Genomic DNA, 18,160 nt, shown 5'->3' on the forward strand with positions numbered 1-18,160 from the left:
TGTGGTGGTGATCAGGAGTAGTGTATGTGGTGGTGATCAGGATAGTGTATGTGGTGGTGATCAGAGGTAGTGTATGTGGTGGTGATCAGGGATAGTGTATGTTGTGGTGATCAGGATAGTGTATGTGGTGGTGATCAGGGGTAGTGTGTGTGGTCGTTATCAGGGGTAGTGTACGTGGTGGTAATCAGGCATAGTGCATGTGGTGGTGATCAGGGGTAGTGTACGTGGTGGTGATCAGGGATAGTGTATGTGGTGGTGATCAGGGATAGTGTATGTGGTGGTGACCAGGGGTAGTGTACGTGGTGGTGATCAGGGATAGTGTATGTGGTGGTGATCAGGGATAGTGTATGTGGTGGTGATCAGGACAGTGTATGTGGTGGTGATCAGGGATAGTTTATGTGGACGTGATCAGGGATAGTGTATGTGGTGGTGATCAGGGATAATGTATGTGGTGGTGATCAAGGATCGTGTATGTGGTGATAATCAGGGATAGTATATGTGGTGGTGATCTGGATAGTGTACGTTGTGGTGATCAGGGATAGTGTATGTGGTGGTGATCAGGATAGTGTATTTGGTGGTGATCAGGATAGTGTACGTGGTGGTGATCAGTGGTAGTGTATGTGGTGGTGATCAGGGATAGTATATGTGGTGGTGATCAGGGGTAGTGTACGTGGTGGTGATCAGGGATAGTGTATGTGGTGGTGATCGGGGTAGTGCACGTGGTGGTGATCAGGGATAGTGTATGTGGTGGTGATCAGGGATAGTGTATGTGCTGGTGACCAGGGATAGTGTATGTGGTGGTGATCAGGGGTAGTGTACGTGGTGGTAATCAGGGATAGTGTATGTGGTGGTGATCAGGACAGTGTATGTGGTGATGATCAGGGATAGTTTATGTGGACGTGATCAGGGATAGTGTATGTGGTGGTGATCAGGGATAGTGTATGTGGTGGTGATCAGGGGGAGTGTATGTGGTGGAGATCAGGATAGTGTATGTAGTGGTGATCAGGGATAATGTATGTGGTGGTGATCAGGGATCGTGTACGTGGTGATAATCAGGGATAGTATATGTGGTGGTGATCAGGATAGTGTACGTTGTGGTGATCAGGGATAGTGTATGTGGTGGTGATCAGGAAGTGTATTTGGTGGTGATCAGGATAGTGTACGTGGTTGTGATCAGTGGTAGTGTATGTGGTGGTGATCAGGGGTAGTGTATGTTGTGGTGATCAGGGATAGTATATGTGGTGGTGATCAGGGGTCGTGTATGTGATGGTGATCAGGGATAGTGTACGTGGTGGTGATCAGGATAGTGTATGTGGTAGTGATCAGGGATAGTGTATGTGGTGGTGATCAGGGGTAGTGTACGTGTCGGTGATCAGGGGTAGTGTATGTGGTGGTGATCAGGGGTAGTGTATGTGGTGGTGATCAGGGATAGTGTATGTGGTGGTGATCAGAACAGTGTATGTGGTGGTGATCAGGGGTAGTGCACGTGGTGGTGATCAGGGATAGTGTATGTGGTGGTGCTCAGGGGTAGTGTATGTGGTGGTGATCAGGGCTAGTGTACGTGGTGGTGATCAGGATAGTTTACGTTGTGGTGATCAGGGATAGTGTCTGTGGTGGTGATCAGGATAGTGTATGTGGTGGTGATCAGGATAGTGTATGTGGTGGTGATCAGGGGTAGTGTATGTAGTGGTGATCAGGGGTAGTGTATGTGGTGGTGATCAGGGATAGTGTATGTGGTGGTGATCAGGATAGTGTATGTGGTGGTGATCAGGGGTAGTGTATGTGGTGGTGATCAGGGGTAGTGTATGTGGTGGTAATCAGGATAGTGCATGTGGTGGTGATCAGGGGCAGTGTATGTGGTGGTGATCAGGATAGTGTACGTTGTGGTGATCAGGGATAGTGTATGTGGTGGTGATCAGGGATAGCGTATGTGGTGGTAATCAGGGATAGTATATGTGGTGGTGATCAGGGGTAGTGTATGTGGCGGTGATCAGGGATAGTGTATGTGGTGGTGATCAGGATTGTGTACGTTGTGGTGATCAGGGATAGTGTATGTGGTGGTGATCAGCGATAGTGTATGTGGTGGTGATCAGGACAGTGCATGTGGTGGTGATCAGGTATAGTGTATGTGGTCGTGATAAGGGATAGTGTATGTGGTGGTGGTCAGGGATAGTGTATGTGGTGGTGATCAGGACAGTGTATGTGGTGGTGATCAGGATAGTGTACGTTGTGGTGATCAGGGATAGTGTATGTGGTGGTGATCAGGATAGTGTATGTGGTGTTGATCAGGATAGTGTACGTGGTGGTGATCCGTGGTAGTGTATGTGGTGGTGATCAGGGGTAGTGTATGTGGTGGTGATCAGGGATAGTGTATGTGGTGGTGATCAGGATCGTGTATGTGGTGGTGATCAGAGGTAGTGTATGTGGTGGTGATCAGGGATAGTGTATATCTTGGTGATCAGGATAGTGTATGTGGTGGTGATCAGGGATAGTGTACGTGTCGGTGATCAGGGGTAGTGTACGTGGTGGTAATCAGGCATAGTGTATTTGGTGGTGATCAGGCGTAGTGTACATGGTGGTGATCAGGGATAGTGTATGTGGTGGTGATCGGGGTAGTGCACGTGGTGGTGATCAGGGATAGTGTATGTGGTGGTGATCAGGGATAGTGTATGTGGTGGTGATCAGGATAGTGTATGTGGTGGTGATCAGGGATAGTGTATGTGGTGGTGATCAGGGGTAGTGTATGTGGTGGTGATCAAGGTTAGTGTATGTGGTGGTGATCAGGATAGTGTATGTGGTAGTGATCAGGGATAGTGTATGTGGTGGTGATCAGGGGTAGTGTACGTGTCGGTGATCAGGGGTAGTGTACGTGGTGGTAATCAGGCATAGTGCATGTGGTGGTGATCAGGGGTAGTGTACGTGGTGGTGATCAGGGATAGTGTACGTGGTGGTGATCAGGGGTAGTGCACGTGGTGGTGATCAGGGATAGTGTATGTGGTGGTGATCAGGGATAGTGTATGTGGTGGTGATCAGGGGTAGTGTACGTGGTGGTGATCAGGGATAGTGCATGTGGTGGCGATCAGGATAGTGTATGTGATGGTGATCAGGATAGTGTATGTGATGGTGATCAGGATAGTGTATGTGGTGGTGAACAGGGATAGTATATGTTGTGGTGATCAGGGATAGTACATGTGGTGGTGATCAGGGATAGTGTATGTGGTGGTGATCAGGGGTAGTGTATGTGGTGGTGATCAGGGGTAGTGTACGTCGTGGTAATCAGGATAGTATACGTTGTGCTGATCAGGGATAGTGTATGTGGTGGTGATCAGGATAGTGTACGTTGTGGTGATCAGGGACAGTGTATGTGGTGGTGATCAGGATATTGTATGTGGTGGTGATCAGGGTTAGTGTACGTGGTGATGATCAGGGATAGTGTATGTGGTGGTGATCATGGGTAGTGTCTGTGATCGTCATCAGGAATAGTGTATGTGGTGGTGATCAGGGGTAGTGTATGTGGTGGTGATCAGGGGTAGTGTATGTGTTGGTGATCAAGATAGTGTATGTGGTGGTGTTCAGGGGTAGTGTATGTGGTGGTGATCAGGATAGTGTATGTGGTGGTGATCAGGGGTAGTGTACGTGGTGGTGATCAGGGATAGTGTATGTAGTGGTGATCAGGATAGTGTACGTTGTGGTGATCAGGGATAGTGTATGTGGTGGTGATCAGGGGTAGTGTATGTGCTGGTGATCAGGGGGAGTGTATGTGGTGGTAATCAGGATAGTGTATGTGGTGGTGATCAGGGATAGTGTATGTGGTGGTGATCAGGGATAGTGTATGTGGTGGTGATCAGGATAGTGTACGTTGTGGTGATCAGGGATAGTGTATGTGGTGGTGATCAGGATAATGTACGTTGTGGTGATCAGGGATAGTGTATGTGGTGGTGATCAGGGATAGTGTATGTGGTGGTGATCAGGATAGTGTACGTTGTGGTGATCAGGGATAGTGTAAGTGGTGGTGATCATGATAGTGTATGTGGTGGTGATCAGGATAGTGTACGTGGTGGTGATCAGGGATAGTGTATGTGGTGGTGATCAGGGGTAGTATATGTGGTGGTGATCAGGATAGTGTATGTTGTGGTGATCAGGGGTAGTGTATCTGGTGGTGATCAGGGGTAGTGTCCGTGGTGGTGATCAGGATAGTGTATGTGGTAGTGATCAGGGATAGTGTATGTGGTGGTGATCAGGGGTAGTGTACGTGTCGGTGATCAGGGATAGTGTATGTGGTGGTGATCAGGGGTTGTGCACGTGGTTGTGATCAGGGATAGTGTATGTGGTGGTGATCAGGGATAGTGTATGTGGTGGTGATCAGGGGTAGTGTACGTGGTGGTGATCAGGGATAGTGTATGTGGTGGTGATCAGGGGTTGTGCACGTGGTTGTGATCAGGGATAGTGTATGTGGTGGTGATCAGGGATAGTGTACGTGGTGGTGATCAGGATAGTTTACGTTGTGGTGATCAGGGATAGTGTCTGTGGTGGTGATCAGGATAGTGTATGTGGTGGTGATCAGGATAGTGTATGTGGTGGTGATCAGGGGTAGTGTATGTAGTGGTGATCAGGGGTAGTGTATGTGGTGGTGATCAGGGATAGTGTATGTGGTGGTGATCAGGATAGTGTATGTGGTGGTGATCAGGGGTAGTGTATGTGGTGGTGATCAGGGGTAGTGTATGTGGTGGTAATCAGGATAGTGCATGTGGTGGTGATCAGGGGCAGTGTATGTGGTGGTGATCAGGATAGTGTACGTTGTGGTGATCAGGGATAGTGTATGTGGTGGTGATCAGGGATAGCGTATGTGGTGGTAATCAGGGATAGTATATGTGGTGGTGATCAGGGGTAGTGTATGTGGTGGTGATCAGGGATAGTGTATGTGGTGGTGATCAGGATAGTGTATGTGGTGGTGATCAGGGGTAAGTGTATGTGGTGGTGATCAGGGGGAGTGTATGTGGTGGTAATCAGGATAGTGTATGTGGTGGTGATCAGGGGTAGTGTATGTGGCGGTGATCAGGGATAGTGTATGTGGTGGTGATCAGGATTGTGTACGTTGTGGTGATCAGGGATAGTGTATGTGGTGGTGATCAGGATAATGTACGTTGTGGTGATCAGGATAGTGTACGTTGTGGTGATCAGGGATAGTGTATGTGGTGGTGATCAGCGATAGTGTATGTGGTGGTGATCAGGACAGTGTATGTGGTGGTGATCAGGGATAGTGTATGTGGTCGTGATAAGGGATAGTGTATGTGGTGGTGGTCAGGGATAGTGTATGTGGTGGTGATCAGGATAGTGTATGTGATGGTGATCAGGATAGTGTACGTTGTGGTGATCAGGGATAGTGTATGTGGTGGTGATCAGGATAGTGCATGTGGTGGTGATCAGGGGTATATGTGGTGGTGATCAGGGATAGTGTATGTGGTGGTGATCTGGATAGTGTACGTTGTGGTGATCAGGGATAGTGTATGTGGTGGTGATCAGGATAGTGTACGTTGTGGTGATCAGGGATAGTGTATGTGGTGGTGATCAGGGATAGTGTATGTGGTGGTAATCAGGGATAGTATATGTGGTGGTGATCAGGATAGTGTACGTTGTGGTGATCAGGGATAGTGTATGTGGTGGTGATCAGGGATAGTGTATGTGGTGGTAATCAGGGATAGTATATGTGGTGGTGATCAGGATAGTGTACGTTGTGGTGATCAGGGATAGTGTATGTGGTGGTGATCAGGATAGTGTATGTGGTGTTGATCAGGATAGTGTACGTGGTGGTGATCCGTGGTAGTGTATGTGGTGGTGATCAGGGGTAGTGTATGTGGTGGTGATCAGGGATAGTGTATGTGGTGGTGATCAGGGGTAGTGTATGTGGTGGTGATCAGAGGTAGTGTATGTGGTGGTGATCAGGGATACTGTATGTGGTGGTGATCAGGATCGTGTATGTGGTGGTGATCAGAGGTAGTGTATGTGGTGGTGATCAGGGATAGTGTATATCTTGGTGATCAGGATAGTGTATGTGGTGGTGATCAGGGATAGTGTACGTGTCGGTGATCAGGGGTAGTGTACGTGGTGGTAATCAGGCATAGTGTATTTGGTGGTGATCAGGCGTAGTGTACATGGTGGTGATCAGGGATAGTGTATGTGGTGGTGATCGGGGTAGTGCACGTGGTGGTGATCAGGGATAGTGTATGTGGTGGTGATCAGGGATAGTGTATGTGGTGGTGATCAGGATAGTGTATGTGGTGGTGATCAGGGATAGTGTATGTGGTGGTGATCAGGGGTAGTGTATGTGGTGGTGATCAAGGTTAGTGTATGTGGTGGTGATCAGGATAGTGTATGTGGTAGTGATCAGGGATAGTGTATGTGGTGGTGATCAGGGGTAGTGTACGTGTCGGTGATCAGGGGTAGTGTACGTGGTGGTAATCAGGCATAGTGCATGTGGTGGTGATCAGGGGTAGTGTACGTGGTGGTGATCAGGGATAGTGTACGTGGTGGTGATCAGGGGTAGTGTATGTGGCGGTGATCAGGGATAGTGTATGTGGTGGTGATCAGGATTGTGTACGTTGTGGTGATCAGGGATAGTGTATGTGGTGGTGATCAGGATAATGTACGTTGTGGTGATCAGGATAGTGTACGTTGTGGTGATCAGGGATAGTGTATGTGGTGGTGATCAGCGATAGTGTATGTGGTGGTGATCAGGACAGTGTATGTGGTGGTGATCAGGGATAGTGTATGTGGTCGTGATAAGGGATAGTGTATGTGGTGGTGGTCAGGGATAGTGTATGTGGTGGTGATCAGGATAGTGTATGTGATGGTGATCAGGATAGTGTACGTTGTGGTGATCAGGGATAGTGTATGTGGTGGTGATCAGGATAGTGCATGTGGTGGTGATCAGGGGTATATGTGGTGGTGATCAGGGATAGTGTATGTGGTGGTGATCTGGATAGTGTACGTTGTGGTGATCAGGGATAGTGTATGTGGTGGTGATCAGGATAGTGTACGTTGTGGTGATCAGGGATAGTGTATGTGGTGGTGATCAGGGATAGTGTATGTGGTGGTAATCAGGGATAGTATATGTGGTGGTGATCAGGATAGTGTACGTTGTGGTGATCAGGGATAGTGTATGTGGTGGTGATCAGGGATAGTGTATGTGGTGGTAATCAGGGATAGTATATGTGGTGGTGATCAGGATAGTGTACGTTGTGGTGATCAGGGATAGTGTATGTGGTGGTGATCAGGATAGTGTATGTGGTGTTGATCAGGATAGTGTACGTGGTGGTGATCCGTGGTAGTGTATGTGGTGGTGATCAGGGGTAGTGTATGTGGTGGTGATCAGGGATAGTGTATGTGGTGGTGATCAGGGGTAGTGTATGTGGTGGTGATCAGAGGTAGTGTATGTGGTGGTGATCAGGGATACTGTATGTGGTGGTGATCAGGATCGTGTATGTGGTGGTGATCAGAGGTAGTGTATGTGGTGGTGATCAGGGATAGTGTATATCTTGGTGATCAGGATAGTGTATGTGGTGGTGATCAGGGATAGTGTACGTGTCGGTGATCAGGGGTAGTGTACGTGGTGGTAATCAGGCATAGTGTATTTGGTGGTGATCAGGCGTAGTGTACATGGTGGTGATCAGGGATAGTGTATGTGGTGGTGATCGGGGTAGTGCACGTGGTGGTGATCAGGGATAGTGTATGTGGTGGTGATCAGGGATAGTGTATGTGGTGGTGATCAGGATAGTGTATGTGGTGGTGATCAGGGATAGTGTATGTGGTGGTGATCAGGGGTAGTGTATGTGGTGGTGATCAAGGTTAGTGTATGTGGTGGTGATCAGGATAGTGTATGTGGTAGTGATCAGGGATAGTGTATGTGGTGGTGATCAGGGGTAGTGTACGTGTCGGTGATCAGGGGTAGTGTACGTGGTGGTAATCAGGCATAGTGCATGTGGTGGTGATCAGGGGTAGTGTACGTGGTGGTGATCAGGGATAGTGTACGTGGTGGTGATCAGGGGTAGTGTATGTGGCGGTGATCAGGGATAGTGTATGTGGTGGTGATCAGGATTGTGTACGTTGTGGTGATCAGGGATAGTGTATGTGGTGGTGATCAGGATAATGTACGTTGTGGTGATCAGGATAGTGTACGTTGTGGTGATCAGGGATAGTGTATGTGGTGGTGATCAGCGATAGTGTATGTGGTGGTGATCAGGACAGTGTATGTGGTGGTGATCAGGGATAGTGTATGTGGTCGTGATAAGGGATAGTGTATGTGGTGGTGGTCAGGGATAGTGTATGTGGTGGTGATCAGGATAGTGTATGTGATGGTGATCAGGATAGTGTACGTTGTGGTGATCAGGGATAGTGTATGTGGTGGTGATCAGGATAGTGCATGTGGTGGTGATCAGGGGTATATGTGGTGGTGATCAGGGATAGTGTATGTGGTGGTGATCTGGATAGTGTACGTTGTGGTGATCAGGGATAGTGTATGTGGTGGTGATCAGGATAGTGTACGTTGTGGTGATCAGGGATAGTGTATGTGGTGGTGATCAGGGATAGTGTATGTGGTGGTAATCAGGGATAGTATATGTGGTGGTGATCAGGATAGTGTACGTTGTGGTGATCAGGGATAGTGTATGTGGTGGTGATCAGGGATAGTGTATGTGGTGGTAATCAGGGATAGTATATGTGGTGGTGATCAGGATAGTGTACGTTGTGGTGATCAGGGATAGTGTATGTGGTGGTGATCAGGATAGTGTATGTGGTGTTGATCAGGATAGTGTACGTGGTGGTGATCCGTGGTAGTGTATGTGGTGGTGATCAGGGGTAGTGTATGTGGTGGTGATCAGGGATAGTGTATGTGGTGGTGATCAGGGGTAGTGTATGTGGTGGTGATCAGAGGTAGTGTATGTGGTGGTGATCAGGGATACTGTATGTGGTGGTGATCAGGATCGTGTATGTGGTGGTGATCAGAGGTAGTGTATGTGGTGGTGATCAGGGATAGTGTATATCTTGGTGATCAGGATAGTGTATGTGGTGGTGATCAGGGATAGTGTACGTGTCGGTGATCAGGGGTAGTGTACGTGGTGGTAATCAGGCATAGTGTATTTGGTGGTGATCAGGCGTAGTGTACATGGTGGTGATCAGGGATAGTGTATGTGGTGGTGATCGGGGTAGTGCACGTGGTGGTGATCAGGGATAGTGTATGTGGTGGTGATCAGGGATAATGTATGTGGTGGTGATCAGGGATAGTGTATGTGGTGGTGATCAGGATAGTGTATGTGGTGGTGATCAGGGATAGTGTATGTGGTGGTGATCAGGGGTAGTGTATGTGGTGGTGATCAAGGTTAGTGTATGTGGTGGTGATCAGGATAGTGTATGTGGTAGTGATCAGGGATAGTGTATGTGGTAGTGATCAGGGGTAGTGTACGTGTCGGTGATCAGGGGTAGTGTACGTGGTGGTAATCAGGCATAGTGCATGTGGTGGTGATCAGGGGTAGTGTACGTGGTGGTGATCAGGGATAGTGTACGTGGTGGTGATCAGGGGTAGTGCACGTGGTGGTGATCAGGGATAGTGTATGTGGTGGTGATCAGGGATAGTGTATGTGGTGGTGATCAGGGGTAGTGTACGTGGTGGTGATCAGGGATAGTGTATGTGGTGGCGATCAGGATAGTGTATGTGATGGTGATCAGGATAGTGTATGTGATGGTGATCAGGATAGTGTATGTGGTGGTGAACAGGGATAGTATATGTTGTGGTGATCAGGGATAGTACATGTGGTGGTGATCAGGGATAGTGTATGTGGTGGTGATCAGGGGTAGTGTATGTGGTGGTGATCAGGGGTAGTGTACGTCGTGGTAATCAGGATAGTATACGTTGTGCTGATCAGGGATAGTGTATGTGGTGGTGATCAGGATAGTGTACGTTGTGGTGATCAGGGACAGTGTATGTGGTGGTGATCAGGATATTGTATGTGGTGGTGATCAGGGTTAGTGTACGTGGTGATGATCAGGGATAGTGTATGTGGTGGTGATCATGGGTAGTGTCTGTGATCGTCATCAGGAATAGTGTATGTGGTGGTGATCAGGGGTAGTGTATGTGGTGGTGATCAGGGGTAGTGTATGTGTTGGTGATCAGGGGTAGTGTACGTGGTGGTGATCAGGGATAGTGTATGTAGTGGTGATCAGGATAGTGTACGTTGTGGTGATCAGGGATAGTGTATGTGGTGGTGATCAGGGGTAGTGTATGTGCTGGTGATCAGGGGGAGTGTATGTGGTGGTAATCAGGATAGTGTATGTGGTGGTGATCAGGGATAGTGTATGTGGTGGTGATCAGGGATAGTGTATGTGGTGGTGATCAGGATAGTGTACGTTGTGGTGATCAGGGATAGTGTATGTGGTGGTGATCAGGATAATGTACGTTGTGGTGATCAGGGATAGTGTATGTGGTGGTGATCAGGGATAGTGTATGTGGTGGTGATCAGGATAGTGTACGTTGTGGTGATCAGGGATAGTGTAAGTGGTGGTGATCATGATAGTGTATGTGGTGGTGATCAGGATAGTGTACGTGGTGGTGATCAGGGATAGTGTATGTGGTGGTGATCAGGGGTAGTATATGTGGTGGTGATCAGGATAGTGTATGTTGTGGTGATCAGGGGTAGTGTATCTGGTGGTGATCAGGGGTAGTGTCCGTGGTGGTGATCAGGATAGTGTATGTGGTAGTGATCAGGGATAGTGTATGTGGTGGTGATCAGGGGTAGTGTACGTGTCGGTGATCAGGGATAGTGTATGTGGTGGTGATCAGGGGTTGTGCACGTGGTTGTGATCAGGGATAGTGTATGTGGTGGTGATCAGGGATAGTGTATGTGGTGGTGATCAGGGGTAGTGTACGTGGTGGTGATCAGGGATAGTGTATGTGGTGGTGATCAGGATCGTGTATGTGATGGTGATCAGGATAGTGTATGTGGTGCTGATCAGGATAGTGTATGTGGTGGTGATCAGGATAGTGTATGTGGTGGTGAACAGCGATAGTATATGTTGTGGTGATCAGGGGTAGTGTATGTGGTGGTGATCAGGGGTAGTGTACGTCGTGGTGATCCGGATAGTGTTCGTTGTGGTGATCAGGGATAGTGTATGTGGTGGTGATCGGGATAGTGTATGTGGTGGTGATCAGGATAGTTTATGTGGTGGTGATCAGGGGTAGTGTATGTGGTGATGATCAGGGTTAGTGTATGTGGTGGTGATCAGGGATAGTGTATGTGGTGGTGATCAGGGATAGTGTATGTGTTGGTGATCAGGATAGTGCATGTGGTGGTGATCAGGATAGTGTATGTGGTGGTGATCAGGATAGTGTACGTTGTGGAGATCAGGGATTGTGTATATGGTGTTGATCAGGATAGTGTATGTGGTGGTGATCAGGATAGTGTACGTTGTGGTGATCAGGGATAGTGTATGTGGTGGTGATCAGGATAGAGTACGTTGTGGTGATCAGGGACAGTGTATGTGGTGGTGATCAGGGGTAGTGTATGTGGTGGTGCACAGGGGTAGTGTCCGTGGTGTTGATCAGGATAGTGTATGTGGTGGTGATCAGGGGTGGTGTATGTGGTGGTGATCAGGGTTAGTGTCCGTGGTGATGATCAGGGATAGTGTATGTGGTGGTGATCAGGGGTAGTGTATGTGGTGGTGATCAGGATAGTGTATGTGGTGGTGATCAGGGGTGGTGTACGTGGTGGTGATCAGGGATAGTGTATGTGGTGGTGATCAGGACAGTGTACGTTGTGGTGATCAGGGATAGTGTATGTGGTGGTGATCAGGGATAGTGTATGTGGTGGTAATCAGGGATAGTATATGTGGTGGTGATCAGGGGTCATGTATGTGGTGGTGATCAGGGATCGTGTCTGTGGTGGTGATCAGGGGTAGTGTATGTGGTGGTGATCAGGGGGAGTGTATGTGGTGGTAATCAGGATAGTTTATGTGGTGGTGATCAGGGGTAGTGTATGTGGTGGTGATCAGGGATAGTGTATGTGGTGGTGATCAGGGGTAGTGTATGTGGTGGTGATCAGGGGTCGTGTACGTGGTGGTGATCAGGATAGTGTTTGTGGTAGTGATCAGGGGTTGTTTGTGGTAGTGATCAGGGAATGTGGTGGTGATCAGGGATAGTGTATGTGGTGGTAATCAGGGATAGTATATGTGGTGGTGATCAGGGGTCGTGTATGTGGTGGTGATCAGGGATCGTGTCTGTGGTGGTGATCAGGGGTAGTGTATGTGGTGGTGATCAGGGGGAGTGTATGTGGTGGTAATCAGGATAGTTTATGTGGTGGTGATCAGGGGTAGTGTATGTGGTGGTGATCAGGGATAGTGCATGTGGTGGTGATCAGGGGTAGTGTATGTGGTGGTGATCAGGGGTAGTGTATGTGGTGGTGATCAGGGATAGTGTACGTTGTGGTGATCAGGGATAGTGTATGTGGTGGTGATCAGGGATAGTGTATGTGGTGGTGATCAGGGGTAGTGTATGTGCTGGTGATCAGGGGGAGTGTATGTGGTGGTAATCAGGATAGTGTATGTGGTGGTGATCAGGGATCGTGCATGTGGTGGTGATCAGGGATAGTGTATGTGGTGGTGATCAGGATAGTGTACGTTGTGGTGATCAGGGATAGTGTATGTGGTGGTGATCAGGATAATGTACGTTGTGGTGATCAGGGATAGTGTATGTGGTGGTGATCAGGATAGTGTATGTGGTGGTGATCAGGATAGTGTACGTGGTGGTGATCAGGGATAGCGTACGTGGTGGTGATCAGGGATAGTGTATGTGGTGGTGATCAGGATAGTGTACGTTGTGGTGATCAGGGATAGTGTATGTGGTGGTGATCAGGGATAGTGTATGTGGTGGTAATCAGGGATAGTATATGTGGTGGTGATCAGGGGTAGTGTATGTGGTGGTGATCAGGGATAGTGTATGTGGTGGTGATCAGGGGTAGTGTATGTGGTGGTGATCAGGGGTCGTGTACGTGGTGGTGATCAGGATAGTGTTTGTGGTAGTGATCAGGGAGAGTATATGTGGTGGTGATCAGGGGTAGTGTACGTGTCGGTGATCAGGGGTAGTGTATGTGGTGGTGATCAGGGGTAGTGTATGTGGTGGTGATCAGGGATAGTGTATGTGGTGGTGATCAGGACAGTGTATGTGGTGGTGATCACGGGTAGTGCACGTGGTGGTGATCAGGGATAGTGTATGTGGTGGTGATAAGGAGTCGTGTATGTGGTGGTGATCAGGGGTAGTGTACGTGGTGGTGATCAGGATAGTGTACGTTGTGGTGATCAGGGGTAGTGTATGTGGTGGTGATCAGGGATCGTGTATGTGGTGGTGATCAGGGATAGTGTATGTGGTGGTGATCAGGGGTAGTGTATGTGTTGGTGATCAGGATAGTGTATGTGCTGGTGATCAGGGGTAGTGTATGTGGTGGTGATCAGGGGTAGTGTATGTGGTGGTGATCAGGGGTAGAGTATGTGGTGGTGATCAGGGATAGTGTATGTGGTGGTGATCAGGATAGTGTATGTGGTGGTGATCAGGGGTAGTGTATGTGGTGGTGATCAGGGGGAGTGTATGTGGTGGTATTCAGGAGAGTGTATGTGGTGGTTATCAGGGGTAGTGTATGTGGTGGTGATCAGGATAGTGTATGTGGTGGTGATCAGGGGTAGTGTACGTGGTGGTGATCAGGGATAGTGTATGTGGTGGTGATCAGGACAGTGTATGTGGTGGTGATCAGGGGTTGTGCACGTGGTGGTGATCAGGGATAGTGTATGTGGTGGTAATCAGGATAGTGTATGTGGTGGTGGTCAGGGATAGTGTATGTGGTGGTGATCAGGGATATTTATGTGGTGGTGATCAGGGGTAGTGTATGTGGTGGTGATCAGGATAGTATATGTGGTGTTGATCAGGATAGTGTACGTGGTGGTGATCAGGATAGTGTATGTGGTGGTGATCAGGGGTAGTGTACGTGGTGGTGATCAGGATAGTGTACGTGGTGGTGATCAGGATAGTGTATGTGGTGGTGATCAGGGATAGTGTATGTGGTGGTGATCAGGATAGTGCATGTGGTGGTGATCAGGGAAGTGTATGTGGTGGTGATCAGGGGTAGTGTATGTGGTGGTGATCAGGGATAGTGTATGTGGTGGTGATCAGGATAGTGTACGTGGTGCTGATCAGGATAGTGTATGTGGTGGTGATCAGGGCTAGTGTATGTATGGTGATCAGTGATAGTGTATGTGGTGGTGATCAGGATAGTGTATGTGGTGGTGATTGGGGAGAGTGTATGTGGTGGTGATCAGGACAGTGGATGTGGTGGTGATCAGGGGTAGTGTATGTAGTGGTGATCAGGGGTAGTGTATGTGGTGGTGATCAGGGTAATGTATGTGGTGGTGATCAGGGGCAGTGTATTTGGTGGTGATCAGGGATAGTGTATGTGGTGGTGATCAGGATAGTGTATGTGGTGCTGATCAGGGGTAGTGTATGTGGTGGTGATGAGGGGTAGTGTATGTGGTGGTGATCAGGGATAGTGTATGTGGTGGTGATCAGGGACAGTGTATGTGGTGGTGATCAGGGATAGTGTATGTGGTGGTGATGAGGGATAGTGTATGTGGTGGTGATCAGAGATAGTGTATGTGGTGGTGATCAGGGCTAGTGTATGTGGTGGTGATCAGGATAGTGTACGTTGTGGTGATCAGGGATAGTGTATGTGGTGGTGATCAGGATAATGTACGTTGTGGTGATCAGGGATAGTGTATGTGGTGGTGATCAGGATAGTGTATGTGGTGGTGATCAGGATAGTGTACGTGGTGGTGATCAGGGATAGCGTACGTGGTGGTGATCAGGGATAGTGTATGTGGTGGTGATCAGGATAGTGTACGTTGTGGTGATCAGGGATAGTGTATGTGGTGGTGATCAGGGATAGTGTATGTGGTGGTAATCAGGGATAGTATATGTGGTGGTGATCAGGGGTAGTGTATGTGGTGGTGATCAGGGATAGTGTATGTGGTGGTGATCAGGGGTAGTGTATGTGGTGGTGATCAGGGGTCGTGTACGTGGTGGTGATCAGGATAGTGTTTGTGGTAGTGATCAGGGAGAGTATATGTGGTGGTGATCAGGGGTAGTGTACGTGTCGGTGATCAGGGGTAGTGTATGTGGTGGTGATCAGGGGTAGTGTATGTGGTGGTGATCAGGGATAGTGTATGTGGTGGTGATCAGGACAGTGTATGTGGTGGTGATCACGGGTAGTGCACGTGGTGGTGATCAGGGATAGTGTATGTGGTGGTGATAAGGAGTCGTGTATGTGGTGGTGATCAGGGGTAGTGTACGTGGTGGTGATCAGGATAGTGTACGTTGTGGTGATCAGGGGTAGTGTATGTGGTGGTGATCAGGGATCGTGTATGTGGTGGTGATCAGGGATAGTGTATGTGGTGGTGATCAGGGGTAGTGTATGTGTTGGTGATCAGGATAGTGTATGTGCTGGTGATCAGGGGTAGTGTATGTGGTGGTGATCAGGGGTAGTGTATGTGGTGGTGATCAGGGGTAGAGTATGTGGTGGTGATCAGGGATAGTGTATGTGGTGGTGATCAGGATAGTGTATGTGGTGGTGATCAGGGGTAGTGTATGTGGTGGTGATCAGGGGGAGTGTATGTGGTGGTATTCAGGAGAGTGTATGTGGTGGTTATCAGGGGTAGTGTATGTGGTGGTGATCAGGATAGTGTATGTGGTGGTGATCAGGGGTAGTGTACGTGGTGGTGATCAGGGATAGTGTATGTGGTGGTGATCAGGACAGTGTATGTGGTGGTGATCAGGGGTTGTGCACGTGGTGGTGATCAGGGATAGTGTATGTGGTGGTAATCAGGATAGTGTATGTGGTGGTGGTCAGGGATAGTGTATGTGGTGGTGATCAGGGATATTTATGTGGTGGTGATCAGGGGTAGTGTATGTGGTGGTGATCAGGATAGTATATGTGGTGTTGATCAGGATAGTGTACGTGGTGGTGATCAGGATAGTGTATGTGGTGGTGATCAGGGGTAGTGTACGTGGTGGTGATCAGGATAGTGTACGTGGTGGTGATCAGGATAGTGTATGTGGTGGTGATCAGGGATAGTGTATGTGGTGGTGATCAGGATAGTGCATGTGGTGGTGATCAGGGAAGTGTATGTGGTGGTGATCAGGGGTAGTGTATGTGGTGGTGATCAGGGATAGTGTATGTGGTGGTGATCAGGATAGTGTACGTGGTGCTGATCAGGATAGTGTATGTGGTGGTGATCAGGGCTAGTGTATGTATGGTGATCAGTGATAGTGTATGTGGTGGTGATCAGGATAGTGTATGTGGTGGTGATTGGGGAGAGTGTATGTGGTGGTGATCAGGACAGTGGATGTGGTGGTGATCAGGGGTAGTGTATGTAGTGGTGATCAGGGGTAGTGTATGTGGTGGTGATCAGGGTAATGTATGTGGTGGTGATCAGGGGCAGTGTATTTGGTGGTGATCAGGGATAGTGTATGTGGTGGTGATCAGGATAGTGTATGTGGTGCTGATCAGGGGTAGGGGTATGTGGTGGTGATGAGGGGTAGTGTATGTGGTGGTGATCAGGGATAGTGTATGTGGTGGTGATCAGGGACAGTGTATGTGGTGGTGATCAGGGATAGTGTATGTGGTGGTGATGAGGGATAGTGTATGTGGTGGTGATCAGAGATAGTGTATGTGGTGGTGATCGGGGGGAGTTTATGTGGTGGTGATCAGGGATAGTGTATGTGGTGGTGATCAGGGGTAGTGTATGTGGTGGTGATCAGTGGTAGTGTATGTGGTGGTGATCAGGGGTAGTGTATATGGTGGTGATCAGGATAGTGTATGTGGTGGTGATCAGGGATAGTGTATGTGGTGATGATTGGGGATAGTATATGTGGTGATGATTGGGGAGAGTGTATGTGGTGGTGATCAGCATAGTGTATGTTGTGGTGTTCAGGGTTAGTGTGTGTGGTGGTGATCAGGATAGTGTACGTGGTGGTGCTCAGGATAGTGTATGTGGTGGTGATCAGGGATAGTGGATGTGGTGGTGATCAGGGGTAGTGTATGTGGTGGTGATCAGGGATAGTGTATGTGATGGTGATCAGGATAGTGGACGTGGTGGTGATCAGGATAGTGTACGTGGTGGTGATCAGCATAGTGTATGTAGTGGTGATCAGGGGTAGTGTATGTGGTGGTGATCAGGATAGTGTATGTGTTGGTGATCAGGGGTAGTGTATGTGGTGGTGATCAGGGGTAGTGTGTGTGGTGGTGATCAGGGGTAGTGTATGTAGTGGTGATCAGGGGTAGTGTATGTGGTGGTGATCAGGGATAGTGTGTGTGGTGGTGATCAGGGATAGTGCGTGTGGTGGTGATCAGGGATAGTGTATGTGGTGGTGATCAGGATTGTGTATGTGGTGGTGATCAGGATAGTGTTTGTGGTGGTGATCAGCATAGTGTATGAGGTGGTGATTGGGAGGAGTGTATGTGGTGGTGATCAGGGGGAGTGTGTGTGGTGGTGATCAGGGGTAGTGTGTGTGGTGGTGATCAGGGGTAGTGTATGTGGTGGTGATCAGGCATAGTGTATGTGGTGGTGATCAGGGGTAGTGTATGTGGTGGTGATCAGGTTTAGTGTCTGTGGTGGTGATCAGGGGTAGTGTATGTGGTGATGATCAGGGGTCGTGTATGTGGTGGTGATCAGGGGTAGTGTATGTGGTGGTGATCAGCATAGTGTATGAGGTGGTGATTGGGAGGAGTGTATGTGGTGGTGATCAGGGGGAGTGTGTGTGGTGGTGATCAGGGGTAGTGTGTGTGGTGGTGATCAGGGATAGTGTATGTGGTGGTGATCAGGGGTAGTGTATGTGGTGGTGATCAGGTTTAGTGTCTGTGGTGGTGATCAGGGGTAGTGTATGTGGTGATGATCAGGGGTCGTGTATGTGGTGGTGATCAGGGGTAGTGTATGTGGTGGTGATCAGGGGTAGTGTATGTGGTGGTGATCAGGCGTAGTGTATGTGGTGCTGATCAGGATAGTGTATGTGATGGTGATCAGGGGTAGTGTATGTGGTGGTGATCAGGGATAGTGTATGTGGTGGTGATCAGGG

The 18,160-nt window shown here is 48.8% G+C and overlaps 1 protein-coding gene across 1 annotated transcript in view; it reads left to right on the plus strand.

Moving 5' to 3' along the window:
• The window catches only part of nrxn3a (neurexin 3a), a 2,272,338-nt gene that overhangs the window by 1,479,471 nt on the left and 774,707 nt on the right, over positions 1-18,160 (plus strand). The gene's annotated exons all lie outside the window — the stretch shown is intronic.

This window comes from Pristiophorus japonicus, chromosome 4, assembly GCF_044704955.1.
Source record: "Pristiophorus japonicus isolate sPriJap1 chromosome 4, sPriJap1.hap1, whole genome shotgun sequence".
Taxonomy (NCBI): domain Eukaryota; kingdom Metazoa; phylum Chordata; class Chondrichthyes; family Pristiophoridae; genus Pristiophorus; species Pristiophorus japonicus.